Source organism: Mus musculus, chromosome 7 (assembly GCF_000001635.26).
Source record: "Mus musculus strain C57BL/6J chromosome 7, GRCm38.p6 C57BL/6J".
Lineage (NCBI taxonomy): Eukaryota > Metazoa > Chordata > Mammalia > Rodentia > Muridae > Mus > Mus musculus.
The window spans coordinates 59,766,050-59,781,902 of record NC_000073.6 but is presented as its reverse complement, the minus strand read 5'-3'; the positions used below and the strand labels follow the sequence as shown (position 1 = coordinate 59,781,902).

Here is a 15,853-nt window from a genome sequence, read left to right as displayed (position 1 = left end):
CACTTGATGCAATGCACTCCAACGAGCTTGGATCTATGATGATTCCCAGTCAAACATTCCTTGGAAAAGCTGAACAAAATGAGTGAAAACTCTGTACCGCCACTCTCATCTGAACTGAGGTCCAGCATCTTGGGTCTCCCAGGTGCTGTGGGCGTCAGGCACAGGCTGCCCAACCACTCCATTGTTCTTGACTTCTTCGGGCTCTAGCCAGACTCTCCAGAGACATGTGTGTGCTTGGCCTACTCTGCCAAAAATCCATGGCGTAGGACACAGCAGGTCCTTAAGCTCTGGTGGCTTGCTCCCTTTGCTGTAGTGGAGATGCTTGGCAGATACTCAGTAGGTAGTCATGCTAGGTCCAAGGAGAGGGCCCCAGCCATTGTGGAAAGTAGACTGTGAGGCAAAAGTAGCAGTGGCAGTGGCACCAAATCTTGGCTTTTCAGATGGGAATATCAAGCAGTGGAGGCAGGCTTCTCAGAAGCACTTATATGAATTTTAACCCTGTTGCATTGCTTTACTTAATCAATAGAATGCAGGCTGCTGGTAGAGTGTAGCTTGACCCAGTAGCATGTAAATGGGACTGTGTGACTGTTGTCGGTTCAGGTGGTGTACAGAAGTCTCTGTGTCCCTGGCAGCTTGGATGTTTCCCCGGGGGGTTGCTAGGAAATAGAGAAGGAGCTAAGCCTTGGAGGTGATGGCAGGCACCTCACGGGTCAGTTTGCACCACATTTACACACTTACCTGTGTCTGTAGACAGATGAAACTTTGATGGACTCGCTGGGAGCATGAGACTTGCAGACCTGTGTCTCCATAGATTTGTTGAAATAATTTTTGTAGGAATCTCCTCTTTGGTAGGTGCTGTTGCTTTGGATGTTGTTGAAGGGATATCCTTGGTATATTTGGACATTGTTGTCAGCCTCCTTGGCAAGGTCAAAGGAAAGTCTAGGAATAGTTCTTGCACCCACAGCCTTAGGAGAACCATCTTGGTGAGGGACCCTATAAATTAGAGACCAAGGTGTCATGGGACCTTTCTTTTCGATGTTTTGGCCTAACTCTTCTGGAAAGACAAGTTGCTAGTGTGCATAGGAAGGAGGTTTCAACAGGGCACATCGTGTTTTGCAAATCCACCTTGAGAGCCATGCTCATGGGAATCATCAGGAAGAAAATAAGTTCTTGGATGCAGACTGCATTTGACACACTAAGATAACTTGAGTCAAGTCGGATCCTGGCCTGTGATAGTTCTGCACAATGGGATTTTCATTAGTGTGAGAAGCTGAGCAGTATAGTCTGAGAACTTTTCACCAGAAGAGATCAAAGCAGGGGTGGATGGCCAAAGGCAATCTCATGAGAGAGGTGGAAGTCTTCACAACAGACAAAATGAGCACTGGACAGGTGGACAGAAATAGGGACTGGCTGCCACAGCAAGGAATGTCTGAGGGTAAAAGACACACACACACACACACACACACACACACACACACACACACACACACACTAACACAGAGAGAGGGAGAGAGAGGGGTTTCCTTTCAGCTGTGAAAATGAAGCCTGCTTCCCATGAGCTGGAATTCTGAACTCTCAGAGGAGTTTGATTTTACCTCATGCAAAAACCCAGAAGTAATGATCAGAGAAATACTGGAGCCATGATTGAAGGCTCAAAAGTTGTTGGCTTAGATATCCTGGAGGCCCAATTTTGCTGGTGGAGTTATTCAGAGCTGCCTCCTCCTTCTTCGACTGCATAGGCAAGGGGACCTATGATTGCCCTTGTTATTGGCTTTTTCTGACTGCATGCTTGGAGAAGAGCCTTCATTCCCTTGAAAACTTTGCTCAGGACACTGGTGGAGGAAGTTGATGGCATGGATCTAAGAGAAAGTGTTGAGTACCTGTATTGCAGCTCACATATCATCCTTAAGTCCTTAGAGTGAGCTGAGGACCCAGCAAGCACTTGAGAGCAAAGGGCATGGCATGTTCACATTCAAGGCCTGAGAGTAACAGCAAGTTAGATCTGGAAGGGCAGTTTGAAGAGGATGGTAAGAGCAGGAGTGTTGAGGGTGCCTGTGAGATATGACAAGCCCATAGTACATGGTAAGCCCATAATCCATGTGGTATTGCATTGGTCCCACTGTAATCGGGGCATGTTCTTTGTGTTGTCTTCACAGGGTTGCATTCCCTTTCCAGTATGGTCCATGGAAAACATGCAGAGGAAATGGCCCCACAGCATTGGCTGAGAGTTTATGTCGTCCAACTGAGTCTACATTGAACTGTTGTGGTGTTGCTGACTTGCCCTAGGTCACCTGAGTTAAATGGTAAGGAACATGGGAATTGCTGCATGAATTCTAGGTGCCCAGGTCTTGGTGGAGCAGGGAACGGCTGCCATTGATTATGCCCAGGCCCTTCGGGACATGGAGCATGCCTAGGGCCTCTGGTTTCTCCCATGTTTGGAGCTTCGGCCCATTGTTCCCTGGCAGTGGATTGTCAGTGTCCAGCAGTCCATTGCTCTCCCCAAAGCCAGAGCACTCCAGAGTACTGGAACCACTTGATGCAATGCGCTCCAACGAGCTTGGATCTATGATGATTCCCAGTCAAACATTCCTTGGAAAAGCTGAACAAAATGAGTGAAAACTCTGTACCGTCACTCTCATCGGAACTGAGGTCCAGCATCTTGGGTCTCCCAGTTGCTATGGGCGTCAGGCACAGGCTGCCCAAACACTCCATTGTTCTTGACTTCTTCGGGCTCTAGCCAGACTCTCCAGAGACAGGTGTGTGCTTGGCCTACTCTGCCAAAAATCCATGGTGTAGGACACAGCAGGTCCTTAAGCACTGGTGGCTTGCTCCCTTTGCTGTAGTGGAGATGCTTGGCAGATACTCAGTAGGTAGTCGTGCTAGGTCCAAGGAGAGGGCCCCAGCCATTGTGGAAAGTAGACTGTGAGGCAAAAGTAGCAGTGGCAGTGGCACCAAATCTTGGCTTTTCACATGGGAATATCAAGCAGTGGAGGCAGGCTTCTCAGAAGCACTTATATGAATTTTAACCCTGTTGCATTGCTTTACGTAGTCAATAGAATGCAGGCTGCTGGTAGAGTGTAGCTTGACCGAGAAGCACGTAAACGGGACTGTGTGACTGTTGTCGGTTCAGGTGGTGAACAGAAGGCTCTGTGTCCCTGGCAGCTTGGAAGTTTCCCGGGCGATTGGCTTGGAAATATAGAAGGAGCTAAGCCTTGGAGGTGATGGCAGGCACCTCACGGGTCAGTTTGCACCACATTTACACACTTACCTGTGTCTGTAGACGGATGAAACTTTGATGGACTCGCTGGGAGCATGAGACTTGCAGACCTGTGTCTCCATAGATTTGTTGAAATAATTTTTGTAGGAATCTCCTCTTTGGTAGGTGCTGTTGCTTTGGATGTTGTTGAAGGGATATCCTTGGTATATTTGGACCTTGTTGTCAGCCTCCTTGGCAAGGTCAAAGGGAAAGTCTAGGAACAGTTCTTGCACCCACAGCCTTAGGAGAACCATCTTGGTGAGGGACCCTATAAATTAGAGACCAAGGTGTCATGGGACCTTTCTTTTCGATGTTTTGGCCTAACTCTTCTGGAAAGACAAGTTGCTAGTGTGCATAGGAAGGAGGTTTCAACAGGGCACATCGTGTTTTGCAAATCCACCTTGAGAGCCATGGTCATGGGAATCATCAGGGAGAAAATAAGTTCTTGGATGCAGACTGCATTTGACACACTAAGATAACTTGAGTCAAGTCGGATCCTGGCCTGTGATACTTCTGCACAATGGGATTTTCATTAGTGTGAGAAGCTGAGCAGTATAGTCTGAGAACTTTTCACCAGAAGAGATCAAAGCAGGGGTGGATGGCCAAAAGCAATCTCATGAGAGAGGTGGAAGTCTTCACAACAGACAAAATGAGCACTGGACAGGTGGACAGAAATAGGGACTGGCTGCCACAGCAAGGAATGTCTCAGGGTAAAAGACACACACACACACACACACACACACACACACACACACACACACTTACACAGAGAGAGGGAGAGAGAGGGGGGTTCCTTTCAGCTGTGAAAATGAAGCTTGCTTCCCATGAGCTGGAATTCTGAACTCTCAGAGGAGTTTGATTTTACCTCATGCAAAGACCCAGAAGTAATGATCACTGAAGGACTGGAGCCATGATTGAAGGCTCAAAAGTTGTTGGCTTAGATATCCTTGTAGGTCCAATATTGCTGGTGGAGTTATTCAGAGCTGCCTCCTCCTTCTTCGACTGCATAGGCAAGGGGACCTATGATTGCCCTTGTTATTGGCTTTTTCTGACTCCATGCTTGGAGAAGAGCCTTCATTCCCTTGAAAACTATGCTCAGGACACTGGTGGAGGAAGTTGATGGCATGGACCTAAGAGAAAGTATTGAGTACCAGTATTGCAGCTCACATATCATCCTTAAGTCCTTAGAGTGAGCTGAGGACCCAGCAAGCACTTGAGACAAAGGGCATGGCATGTTCACATCCAAGGCCTGAGAGTAACAGCAAGTGAGATCTGGAAGGGCAGTGTGAAGAGGTTGGTAAGAGCAGGAGTGTTGAGGGTGCCTGTGAGATATGACAAGCCCATAGTACATGGTAAGCCCATAATCCATGTGGTTTTGCATTGGTCCCACTGTAATCGGGGCATGTTCTTTGTGTTGTCTTCACAGGGTTGCATTCCCTTTCCAGTATGGTCCATGGAAAACATGCAGAGGAAATGGCCCCACAGCATTGGCTGAGAGTTTATGTCCTCCAACTGAGTCTCCATTGAACTGTTGTGGTGTTGCTGACTTGCCCTAGGTCACCTGAGTTAAATGGTAAGGAACATGGGAATTGCTGCATGAATTCTAGGTGCCCAGGTCTTGGTGGAGCAGGGAACGGCTGCCATTGATTATGCCCAGGCCCTTAGGGACATGGAGCATGCCTAGGGCCTCTGGTTTCTCCCATGTTTGGAGCTTCGGCCCATTGTTCCCTGGCAGTGGATTGTCAGTGTGCAGCAGTCCATTGCTCTCCCGAAAGCCAGAGCAATCCAGAGTACTGGAACCACTTGATGCAATGCACTCCAACGAGCTTGGATCTATGATGATTCCCAGTCAAACATTCCTTGGAAAAGCTGAACAAAATGAGTGAAAACTCTGTACCGCCACTCTCATCAGAACTGAGGTCCAGCATCTTGGGTCTCCCAGGTGCTATGGGCGTCAGGAACAGGCTGCCCAAACACTCCATTGTTCTTGACTTCTTCGGGCTCTAGCCAGACTCTCCAGAGACAGGTGTGTGCTTGGCCTACTCTGCCAAAAATCCATGTTGTAGGACACAGCAGGTCCTTAAGCACTGGTGGCTTGCTCCCTTTGCTGTAGTGGAGATGCTTGGCAGATACTCAGTAGGTAGTCGTGCTAGGTCCAAGGAGAGGGCCCCAGCCATTGTGGAAAGTAGACTGTGAGGCAAAAGTAGCAGTGGCAGTGGCACCAAATCTTGGCTTTTCACATGGGAATATCAAGCAGTGGAGGCAGGCTTCTCAGAAGCACTTATATGAATTTTAACCCTGTTGCATTGCTTTATGTAGTCAATAGAATGCAGGCTGCTGGTAGAGTGTAGCTTGACTCAGTAGCATGTAAACGGGACTGTGTGACTGTTGTCGGTTCAGGTGGTGAACAGAAGGCTCTGTGTCCCTGGCAGCATGGAAGTTTCCCGGGCGATTGGCTAGGAAATAGAAAAGGAGCTAAGCCTTGGAGGTGATGGCAGGCACCTCACGTGTCAGTTTGCACCACATTTACACACTTACCTGTGTCTGTAGACGGATGAAACTTTGATGGACTCGCTGGGAGCATGAGACTTGCAGACCTGTGTCTCCATAGATTTGTTGAAATAATTTTTGTAGGAATCTCCTCTTTGGTAGGTGCTGTTGCTTTGGATGTTTTTGAAGGGATATCCTTGGTATATTTGGACCTTGTTGTCAGCCTCTTTGGCAAGGTCAAAGGGAAAGTCTAGGAACAGTTCTTGCACCCACAGCCTTAGGAGAACCATCTTGGTGAGGGACCCTCTAAATTAGAGACCAAGGTGTCATGGGACCTTTCTTTTCGATGTTTTGGCCTAACTCTTCTGCAAAGACAAGTTGCTAGTGTGCATAGGAAGGAGGTTTCAACAGGGCACATCGTGTTTTGCAAATCCACCTTGAGAGCCATGCTCATGGGAATCATCAGGGAGAAAATAAGTTCTTGGATGCAGACTGCACTTGACACACTAAGATAACTTGAGTCAAGTCGGATCCTGGCCTGTGATAGTTCTGCACAATGGGATTTTCATTAGTGTGAGAAGCTGAGCAGTATAGTCTGAGAACTTTTCACCAGAAGAGATCAAAGCAGGGGTGGATGGCCAAAAGCAATCTCATGAGAGAGGTGGAAGTCTTCACAATAGACAAAATGAGCACTGGACAGGTGGACAGAAATAGGGACTGGCTGCCACAGCAAGGAATGTCTCAGGGTAAAAGACACACACACACACACACACACACACACACACACACACACACACACACACACACTAACACAGAGAGGGAGAGAGAGGGGGGTTCCTTTCAGCTGTGAAAATGAAGCCTGCTTCCCATGAGCTGGAATTCTGAACTCTCAGAGGAGTTTGATTTTACCTCATGCAAAGACCCAGAAGTAATGATCAGAGAAGGACTGGAGCCATGATTGAATACTCAAAAGTTGTTGGCTTAGATATCCTTGGAGGCCCAATTTTGCTGGTGGAGTTATTGAGAGCTGCCTCCTCCTTCTTCGACTGCATAGGCAAGGGGACCTATGATTGCCCTTGTTATTGGCTTTTTCTGACTGCATGCTTGGAGAAGAGCCTTCATTCCCTTGAAAACTATGCTCAGGACACTGGTGGAGGAAGTTGATGGCATGGACCTAAGAGAAAGTGTTGAGTACCAGTATTGCAGCTCACATATCATCCTTAAGTCCTTAGAGTGAGCTGAGGACCCAGCAAGCACTTGAGACAAAGGGCATGGCATGTTCACATCCAAGGCCTGAGAGTAACAGCAAGTGAGATCTGGAAGGGCAGTGTGAAGAAGTTGGTAAGAGCAGGAGTGTTGAGGGTGCCTGTTAGATATGACAAGCCCATAGTACATGGTAAGCCCATAATCCATGTGGTTTTGCATTGGTCCCACTGTAATCGGGGCATGTTCTTTGTGTTGTCTTCACAGGGTTGCATTCCCTTTCCAGTATGGTCCATGGAAAACATGCAGAGGAAATGGCCCCACAGCATTGGCTGAGAGTTTATGTCGTCCAACTGAGTCTCCATTGAAATGTTGTGGTGTTGCTGACTTGCCCTAGGTCACCTGAGTTAAATGGTAAGGAACATGGGAATTGCTGCATGAATTCTAGGTGCCCAGGTCTTGGTGGAGCAGGGAACGGCTGCCATTGATTATGTCCAGGCCCTTCGGGACATGGAGCATGCCTAGGGCCTCTGGTTTCTCCCATGTTTGGAGCTTCGGCCCATTGTTCCCTGGCAGTGGATTGTCAGTGTCCAGCAGTCCATTGCTCTCCCCAAAGCCAGAGCAATCCAGAGTACTGGAACCACTTGTTGCAATGCACTCCAACGAGCTTGAATCTATGATGATTCCCAGTCAAACATTCCTTGGAAAATCTGAACAAAATGAGTGAAAACTCTGTACCGCCACTCTCATCAGAACTGAGGTCCAGCATCTTGGGTCTCCCAGGTGCTATGGGCGTCAGGAACAGGCTGCCCAAACACTCCATTGTTCTTGACTTCTTCGGGCTCTAGCCAGACTCTCCAGAGACAGGTGTGTGCTTGGCCTACTCTGCCAAAAATCCATGTTGTAGGACACAGCAGGTCCTTAAGCACTGGTGGCTTGCTCCCTTTGCTGTAGTGGAGATGCTTGGCAGATACTCAGTAGGTAGTCGTGCTAGGTCCAAGGAGAGGGCCCCAGCCATTGTGGAAAGTAGACTGTGAGGCAAAAGTAGCAGTGGCAGTGGCACCAAATCTTGGCTTTTCACATGGGAATATCAAGCAGTGGAGGCAGGCTTCTCAGAAGCACTTATATGAATTTTAACCCTGTTGCATTGCTTTAAGTAGTCAATAGAATGCAGGCTGCTGGTAGAGTGTAGCTTGACCCAGTAGCATGTAAACGGGACTGTGTGACTGTTGTCAGTTCAGGTGGTGAACAGAAGGCTCTGTGTCCCTGGCAGCTTGGAAGTTTCCCGGGCGATTGGCTAGGAAATAGAGAAGGAGCTAAGCCTTGGAGGTGATGGCAGGCACCTCACGGGTCAGTTTGCACCACATTTACACACTTACCTGTGTCTGTAGACGGATGAAACTTTGATGGACTCGCTGGGAGCATGAGACTTGCAGACCTGTGTCTCCATAGATTTGTTGAAATAATTTTTGTAGGAATCTCCTCTTTGGTAGGTGCTGTTGCTTTGGATGTTGTTGAAGGGATATCCTTGGTATATTTGGACCTTGTTGTCAGCCTCCTTGGCAAGGTCAAAGGGAAAGTCTAGGAACAGTTCTTGCACCCACAGCCTTAGGAGAACCATCTTGGTGAGGGACCCTCTAAATTAGAGACCAAGGTGTCATGGGACCTTTCTTTTCGATGATTTGGCCTAACTCTTCTGGAAAGACAAGTTGCTAGTGTGCATAGGAAGGAGGTTTCAACAGGGCACATCGTGTTTTGCAAATCCACCTTGAGAGCCATGTTCATGGGAATCATCAGGGAGAAAATAAGTTCTTGGATGCAGACTGCATTTGACACACTAAGATAACTTGAGTCAAGTCGGATCCTGGCCTGTGATAGTTCTGCACAATGGGATTTTCATTAGTGTGAGAAGCTGAGCAGTATAGTCTGAGAACTTTTCACCAGAAGAGATCAAAGCAGGGGTGATGGCCAAAAGCAATCTCATGAGAGAGGTGGAAGTCTTCACAACAGACAAAATGAGCACTGGACAGGTGGACAGAAATAGTGACTGGCTGCCACAGCAAGGAATGTCTCAGGGTAAAAGACACACACACACACACACACACACACACACACACACACACACACACACACACACTAACACAGAGAGAGGGAGAGAGAGGGGGGTTCCTTTCAGCTGTGAAAATGAAGCCTGCTTCCCATGAGCTGGAATTCTGAACTCTCAGAGGAGTTTGATTTTACCTCATGCAAAGACCCAGAAGTAATGATCAGAAAGGACTGGAGCCATGATTGAAGGCTCAAAAGTTGTTGGCTTAGATATCCTTGGAGGCCCAATTTTGCTGGTGGAGTTATTCAGAGCTGCCTCCCCCTTCTTCGACTGCATAGGCAAGGGGACATATGATTGCCCTTGTTATTGGCTTTTTCTGACTGGATGCTTGGAGAAGAGCCTTCACTCTCTTGAAAACTTTGCTCAGGACACTGGTGGAGGAAGTTGATGGCATGGACCTAAGTGAAAGTGTTGAGTACCTGTATTGCAGCTCACATATCATCCTTAAGTCCTTAGAGTGAGCTGAGGACCCAGCAAGCACTTGAGACAAAGGGCATGGCATGTTCACATCCAAGGCCTGAGAGTAACAGCAAGTGAGATCTGGAAGGGCAGTGTGAAGAGGTTGGTAAGAGCAGGAGTGTTGAGGGTGCCTGTGAGATATGACAAGCCCATAGTACATGGTAAGCCCATAATCCATGTGGTTTTGCATTGGTCCCACTGTAATCGGGGCATGTTCTTTGTGTTGCCTTCACAGGGTTGCATTCCCTTTCCAGTATGGTCCATGGAAAACATGCAGAGGAAATGGCCCCACAGCATTGGCTGAGTGTTTATGTCGTCCAACTGAGTCTCCATCGAACTGTTGTGGTGTTGCTGACTTGCCCTAGGTCACCTGAGTTAAATGGTAAGGAACATGGGAATTGCTGCATGAATTCTAGGTGCCCAGGTCTTGGTGGAGCAGGGAACGGCTGCCATTGATTATGTCCAGGCCCTTCGGGACATGGAGCATGCCTAGGGCCTCTGGTTTCTCCCATTTTTGGAGCTTCGGCCCATTGTTCCCTGGCAGTGGATTGTCAGTGTCCAGCAGTCCATTGCTCTCCCCAAAGCCAGAGCAATCCAGAGTACTGGAACCACTTGATGCAATGCACTCCAACGAGCTTGGATCTATGATGATTCCCAGTCAAACATTCCTTGGAAAAGCTGAACAAAATGAGTGAAAACTCTGTACCGCCACTCTCATCGGAACTGAGGTCCAGCATCTTGGGTCTCCCAGGTGCTATGGGCGTCAGGCACAGGCTGCCCAAACACTCCATTGTTCTTGACTTCTTCGGGCTCTAGCCAGACTCTCCAGAGACAGGTGTGTGCTTGGCCTACTCTGCCAAAAATCCATGGTGTAGGACACAGCAGGTCCTTAAGCACTGGTGGCTTGCTCCCTTTGCTGTAGTGGAGATGCTTGGCAGATACTCAGTAGGTAGTCATGCTAGGTCCAAGGAGAGGGCCCCAGCCATTGTGGAAAGTAGACTGTGAGGCAAAAGTAGCAGTGGCAGTGGCACCAAATCTTGGCTTTTCACATGGGAATATCAAGCAGTGGAGGCAGGCTTCTCAGAAGCACTTATATGAATTTTAACCCTGTTGCATTGCTTTATGTAGTCAATAGAATGCAGGCTGCTGGTAGAGTGTAGCTTGACCCAGTAGCATGTAAACGGGACTGTGTGACTGTTGTCGGTTCAGGTGGTGAACAGAAGGCTCTGTGTCCCTGGCAGCTTGGAAGTTTCCCGGGCGATTGGCTAGGAAATAGAGAAGGAGCTAAGCCTTGGAGGTGATGGCAGGCACCTCACGGGTCAGTTTGCACCACATTTACACACTTACCTGTGTCTGTAGATGGATGAAACTTTGATGGACTCACTGGGAGCATGAGACTTGCAGACCTGTGTCTCCATAGATTTGTTGAAATAATTTTTGTAGGAATCTCCTCTTTGGTAGGTGCTGTTGCTTTGGATGTTGTTGAAGGGATATCCTTGGTATATTTGGACCTTGTTGTCAGCCTCCTTGGCAAGGTCAAAGGGAAAGTCTAGGAACAGTTCTTGCACCCACAGCCTTAGGAGAACCATCTTGGTGAGGGACCCTCTATATTAGAGACCAAGGTGTCATGGGACCTTTCTTTTCGATGTTTTGGCCTAACTCTTCTGGAAAGACAAGTTGCTAGTGTGCATAGGAAGGAGGTTTCAACAGGGCACATCGTGTTTTGCAAATCCACCTTGAGAGCCATGCTCATGGGAATCATCAGGGAGAAAATAAGTTCTTGGATGCAGACTGCATTTGACACACTAAGATAACTTGAGTCAAGTCGGATCCTGGCCTGTGATAGTTCTACACAATGGGATTTTCATTAGTGTGAGAAGCTGAGCAGTATAGTCTGAGAACTTTTCATCAGAAGAGATCAAAGCAGGGGTGGATGGCCAAAAGCAATCTCAAGAGAGAGGTGGAAGTCTTCACAACAGACAAAATGTGCACTGGACATGTGGACAGAAATAGGGACTGGCTGCCACAGCAAGGAATGTCTCAGGGTAAAAGACACACACACACACACACACACACACACACACACACTAACACAGAGAGAGGGAGAGAGAGGGGGGTTCCTTTCAGCTGTGAATATGAAGCCTGCTTCCCATGAGCTGGAATTCTGAACTCTCAGAGGAGTTTGATTTTACCTCATGCAAAGACCCAGAAGTAATGATCAGAGAAGGACTGGAGCCATGATTGAAGGCTCAAAAGTTGTTGGCTTAGATATCCTTGGAGGCCCAATATTGCTGGTGGAGTTATTCAGAGCTGCCTCCTCCTTCTTCGACTGCATAGGCATGGGGAACTATGATTGCCCTTGTTATTGGCTTTTTCTGACTGCATGCTTGGAGAAGAGCCTTCATTCCCTTGAAAACTATGCTCAGGACACTGGTGGAGGAAGTTGATGGCAAAGACCTAAGAGAAAGTGTTGAGTACCTGTATTGCAGCTCACATATCATCCTTAAGTCCTTAGAGTGAGCTGAGGACCCAGCAAGCACTTGAGACAAAGGGCATGGCATGTTCACATCCAAGGCCTGAGAGTAACAGCAAGTGAGATCTGGAAGGGCAGTGTGAAGAGGTTGGTAAGAGAAGGAGTGTTGAGGGTGCCTGTGAGATATGACAAGCCCATAGTACATGGTAAGCCCATAATCCATGTGGTTTTGCATTGGTCCCACTATAATCGGGGCATGTTCTTTGTGTTGTCTTCACAGGGTTGCATTCCCTTTCCAGTATGGTCCATGGAAAACATGCAGAGGAAATGGCCCCACAGCATTGGCTGAGTGTTTATGTCGTCCAACTGAGTCTCCATCGAACTGTTGTGGTGTTGCTGACTTGCCCTAGGTCACCTGAGTTAAATGGTAAGGAACATGGGAATTGCTGCATGAATTCTAGGTGCCCAGGTCTTGGTGGAGCAGGGAACGGCTGCCATTGATTATGTCCAGGCCCTTCGGGACATGGAGCATGCCTAGGGCCTCTGGTTTCTCCCATGTTTGGAGCTTCGGCCCATTGTTCCCTGGCAGTGGATTGTCAGTGTCCAGCAGTCCATTGCTCTCCCCAAAGCCAGAGCAATCCAGAGTACTGGAACCACTTGATGCAATGCACTCCAACGAGCTTGGATCTATGATGATTCCCAGTCAAACATTCCTTGGAAAAGCTGAACAAAATGAGTGAAAACTCTGTACCGCCACTCTCATCGGAACTGATGTCCAGCATCTTGGGTCTCCCAGGTACTATGGGCGTCAGGCACAGGCTGCCCAACCACTCCATTGTTCTTGACTTCTTCGGGCTCTAGCCAGACTCTCCAGAGACAGGTGTGTGCTTGGCCTACTCTGCCAAAAATCCATGGTGTAGGACACAGCAGGTCCTTATCACTGGTGGCTTGCTCCCTTTGCTGTAGTGGAGATGCTTGGCAGATACTCAGTAGGTAGTCGTGCTAGGTCCAAGGAGAGGGCCCCAGCCATTGTGGAAAGTAGACTGTGAGGCAAAAGTAGCAGTGGCAGTGGCACCAAATCATGGCTTTTCACATGGGAATATCAAGCAGTGGAGGCAGGCTTCTCAGAAGCACTTATATGAATTTTAACCCTGTTGCATTGCTTTACGTAGTCAATAGAATGCAGGCTGCTGGTAGAGTGTAGCTTGACCCAGTAGCATGTAAACGGGACTGTGTGACTGTTGTCGGTTCAGGTGGTGAACAGAAGGCTCTGTGTCCCTGGCAGCTTGGAAGTTTCCCGGGCGATTGGCTAGGAAATAGAGAAGGAGCTAAGCCTTGGAGGTGATGGCAGGCACCTCACGGGTCAGTTTGCACCACATTTACACACTTACCTGTGTCTGTAGACGGATGAAACTTTGATGGACTCGCTGGGAGCATGAGACTTGCAGACCTGTGTCTCCATAGATTTGTTGAAATAATTTTTGTAGGAATCTCCTCTTTGGTAGGTGCTGTTGCTTTGGATGTTGTTGAAGGGATATCCTTGGTATATTTGGACCTTGTTGTCAGCCTCCTTGGCAAGGTCAAAGGGAAAGTCTAGGAACAGTTCTTGCACCCACAGCCTTAGGAGAACCATCTTGGTGAGGGACCCTCTAAATTAGAGACCAAGGTGTCATGGGACCTTTCTTTTCGATGTTTTGGCCTAACTCTTCTGGAAAGACAAGTTGCTAGTGTGCATAGGAAGGAGGTTTCAACAGGGCACATCGTGTTTTGCAAATCCACGTTGAGAGCCATGCTCATGGGAATCATCAGGGAGAAAATAAGTTCTTGGATGCAGACTGCATTTGACACACTAAGATAACTTGAGTCAAGTCGGATCCTGGCCTGTGATAGTTCTGCACAATGGGATTTTCATTAGTGTGAGAAGCTGAGCAGTATAGTCTGAGAACTTTTCACCAGAAGAGATCAAAGCAGGGGTGGATGGCCAAAAGCAATCTCATGAGAGAGGTAGAAGTCTTCACAACAGACAAAATGAGCACTGGATAGGTGGACAGAAATAGAGACTGGCTGCCACAGCAAGGAATGTCTCAGGGTAAAAGACACACACACACACACACACACACACACACACACACACACACACACTAACACAGAGAGAGGGAGAGAGAGGGGGGTTCCTTTCAGCTGTGAAAATGAAGCCTGCTTCCCATGAGCTGGAATTCTGAACTCTCAGAGGAGTTTGATTTTACCTCATGCAAAGACCCAGAAGTAATGATCAGAGAAGGACTGGAGCCATGATTGAAGGCTCAAAAGTTGTTGGCTTAGATATCCTTGGAGGCCCAATATTGCTGGTGGAGTTATTCAGAGCTGCCTCCTCCTTCTTCGACTGCATAGGCAAGGGGAACTATGATTGCCCTTGTTATTGGCTTTTTCTGACTGCATGCTTGGAGAAGAGCCTTAATTCCCTTGAAAACTATGCTCAGGACACTGGTGGAGGAGGTTGATGGCAAAGACCTAAGAGAAAGTGTTGAGTACCTGTATTGCAGCTCACATATCATCCTTAAGTCCTTAGAGTGAGCTGAGGACCCAGCAAGCACTTGAGACAAAGGGCATGGCATGTTCACATCCAAGGCCTGAGAGTAACAGCAAGTGAGATCTGGAAGGGCATTGTGAAGTGGTTGGTAAGAGCAGGAGTGTTGAGGGTGCCTGTGAGATATGAGAAGCCCATAGTACATGGTAAGCCCATAATCCATGTGGTTTTGCATTGGTCCCACTGTAATCGGGGCATGTTCTTTGTGTTGTCTTCACAGGGTTGCATTCCCTTTCCAGTATGGTCCATGGAAAACATGCAGAGGAAATGGCCCCACAGCATTGGCTGAGTGTTTATGTCGTCCAACTGAGTCTCCATCGAACTGTTGTGGTGTTGCTGACTTGCCCTAGGTCACCTGAGTTAAATGGTAAGGAACATGGGAATTGCTGCATGAATTCTAGGTGCCCAGGTCTTGGTGGAGCAGGGAACGGCTGCCATTGATTATGTCCAGGCCCTTCGGGACATGGAGCAAGCCTAGGGCCTCTGGGTTTTCCCATGTTTGGAGCTTCGGCCCATTGTTCCCTGGCAGTGGATTGTCAGTGTCCAGCAGTCCATTGCTATCACCAAAGCCTGAGCACTCCAGAGTACTGGAACCACTTGATGCAATGCACTCCAACGAGCTTGGATCTATGATGATTGCCAGTCAAACATTCCTTGGAAAAGCTGAACAAAATGAGTGAAAACTCTGTACCGCCACTCTCATCGGAACTGAGGTCCAGCATCTTGGGTCTCACATGTGCTATGGGCGTCAGGCACAGGCTGCCCAAACACTCCATTGTTCTTGACTTCTTCGGGCTCTAGCCAGACTCTCCAGAGACAGGTGTGTGCTTGGCCTACTCTGCCAAAAATCCATGGTGTAGGACACAGCAGGCCCTTAAGCTCTGGTGGCTTGCTCCCTTTGCTATAGTGGAGATGCTTGGCAGATACTCAGTAGGTAGTCGTGCTAGGTCCAAGGAGAGGGCCCCAGCCATTGTGGAAAGTAGACTGTGAGGCAAAAGTAGCAGTGGCAGTGGCACCAAATCTTGGCTTTTCACATGGGAATATCTGGCAGTGGACTCAGGCTTCTCAGAAGCACTTATATGAATTTTAACCCTGTTGCATTGCTTTACGTAGTCAATAGAATGTAGGCTGCTGGTAGAGTGTAGCTTGACCCAGTAGCATGTAAACGGGACTGTGTGACTGTTGTCTGTTCAGGTGGTGAAAAGAAGGCTCTGTGTCCCTGGCAGCTTGGAAGTTTCCCGGGGGATTGGCTAGGAAATAGACAAGGAGCTAAGTCTT

At 48.2% G+C, this 15,853-nt stretch overlaps 1 long non-coding RNA gene and 7 other non-coding genes across 8 annotated transcripts in view; all 8 read left to right on the top strand.

Moving 5' to 3' along the window:
• The window catches only part of Snhg14 (small nucleolar RNA host gene 14), a 1,177,441-nt gene that overhangs the window by 668,275 nt on the left and 493,313 nt on the right, over nt 1-15,853 (top strand). Inside the window, exons 55-60 of the long non-coding RNA NR_146211.1 lie at nt 2,157-2,303; nt 4,683-4,829; nt 7,217-7,363; nt 9,751-9,897; nt 12,269-12,415; nt 14,796-14,942. This is a non-coding gene — a long non-coding RNA (small nucleolar RNA host gene 14). The remainder of the gene's footprint in view (nt 1-2,156; nt 2,304-4,682; nt 4,830-7,216; nt 7,364-9,750; nt 9,898-12,268; nt 12,416-14,795; nt 14,943-15,853) is intronic.
• Nucleotides 30-123, top strand: Gm22631. The gene has a single exon (XR_003947127.1). It is a non-coding gene; the product is annotated as a small nucleolar RNA SNORD116 (small nucleolar RNA).
• On the top strand, nt 2,560-2,653 carry Gm25157. The gene has a single exon (XR_003947078.1). It is a non-coding gene; the product is annotated as a small nucleolar RNA SNORD116 (small nucleolar RNA).
• Gm25074 lies at nt 5,086-5,179 on the top strand. Its single transcript, XR_003947112.1, has one exon. It is a non-coding gene; the product is annotated as a small nucleolar RNA SNORD116 (small nucleolar RNA).
• Nucleotides 7,620-7,713, top strand: Gm22851. The gene has a single exon (XR_003947149.1). It is a non-coding gene; the product is annotated as a small nucleolar RNA SNORD116 (small nucleolar RNA).
• LOC115486763 lies at nt 10,154-10,247 on the top strand. The gene has a single exon (XR_003947092.1). It is a non-coding gene; the product is annotated as a small nucleolar RNA SNORD116 (small nucleolar RNA).
• On the top strand, nt 12,672-12,765 carry Gm25210. The gene has a single exon (XR_003947144.1). It is a non-coding gene; the product is annotated as a small nucleolar RNA SNORD116 (small nucleolar RNA).
• On the top strand, nt 15,199-15,292 carry Gm23446. The gene has a single exon (XR_003947123.1). It is a non-coding gene; the product is annotated as a small nucleolar RNA SNORD116 (small nucleolar RNA).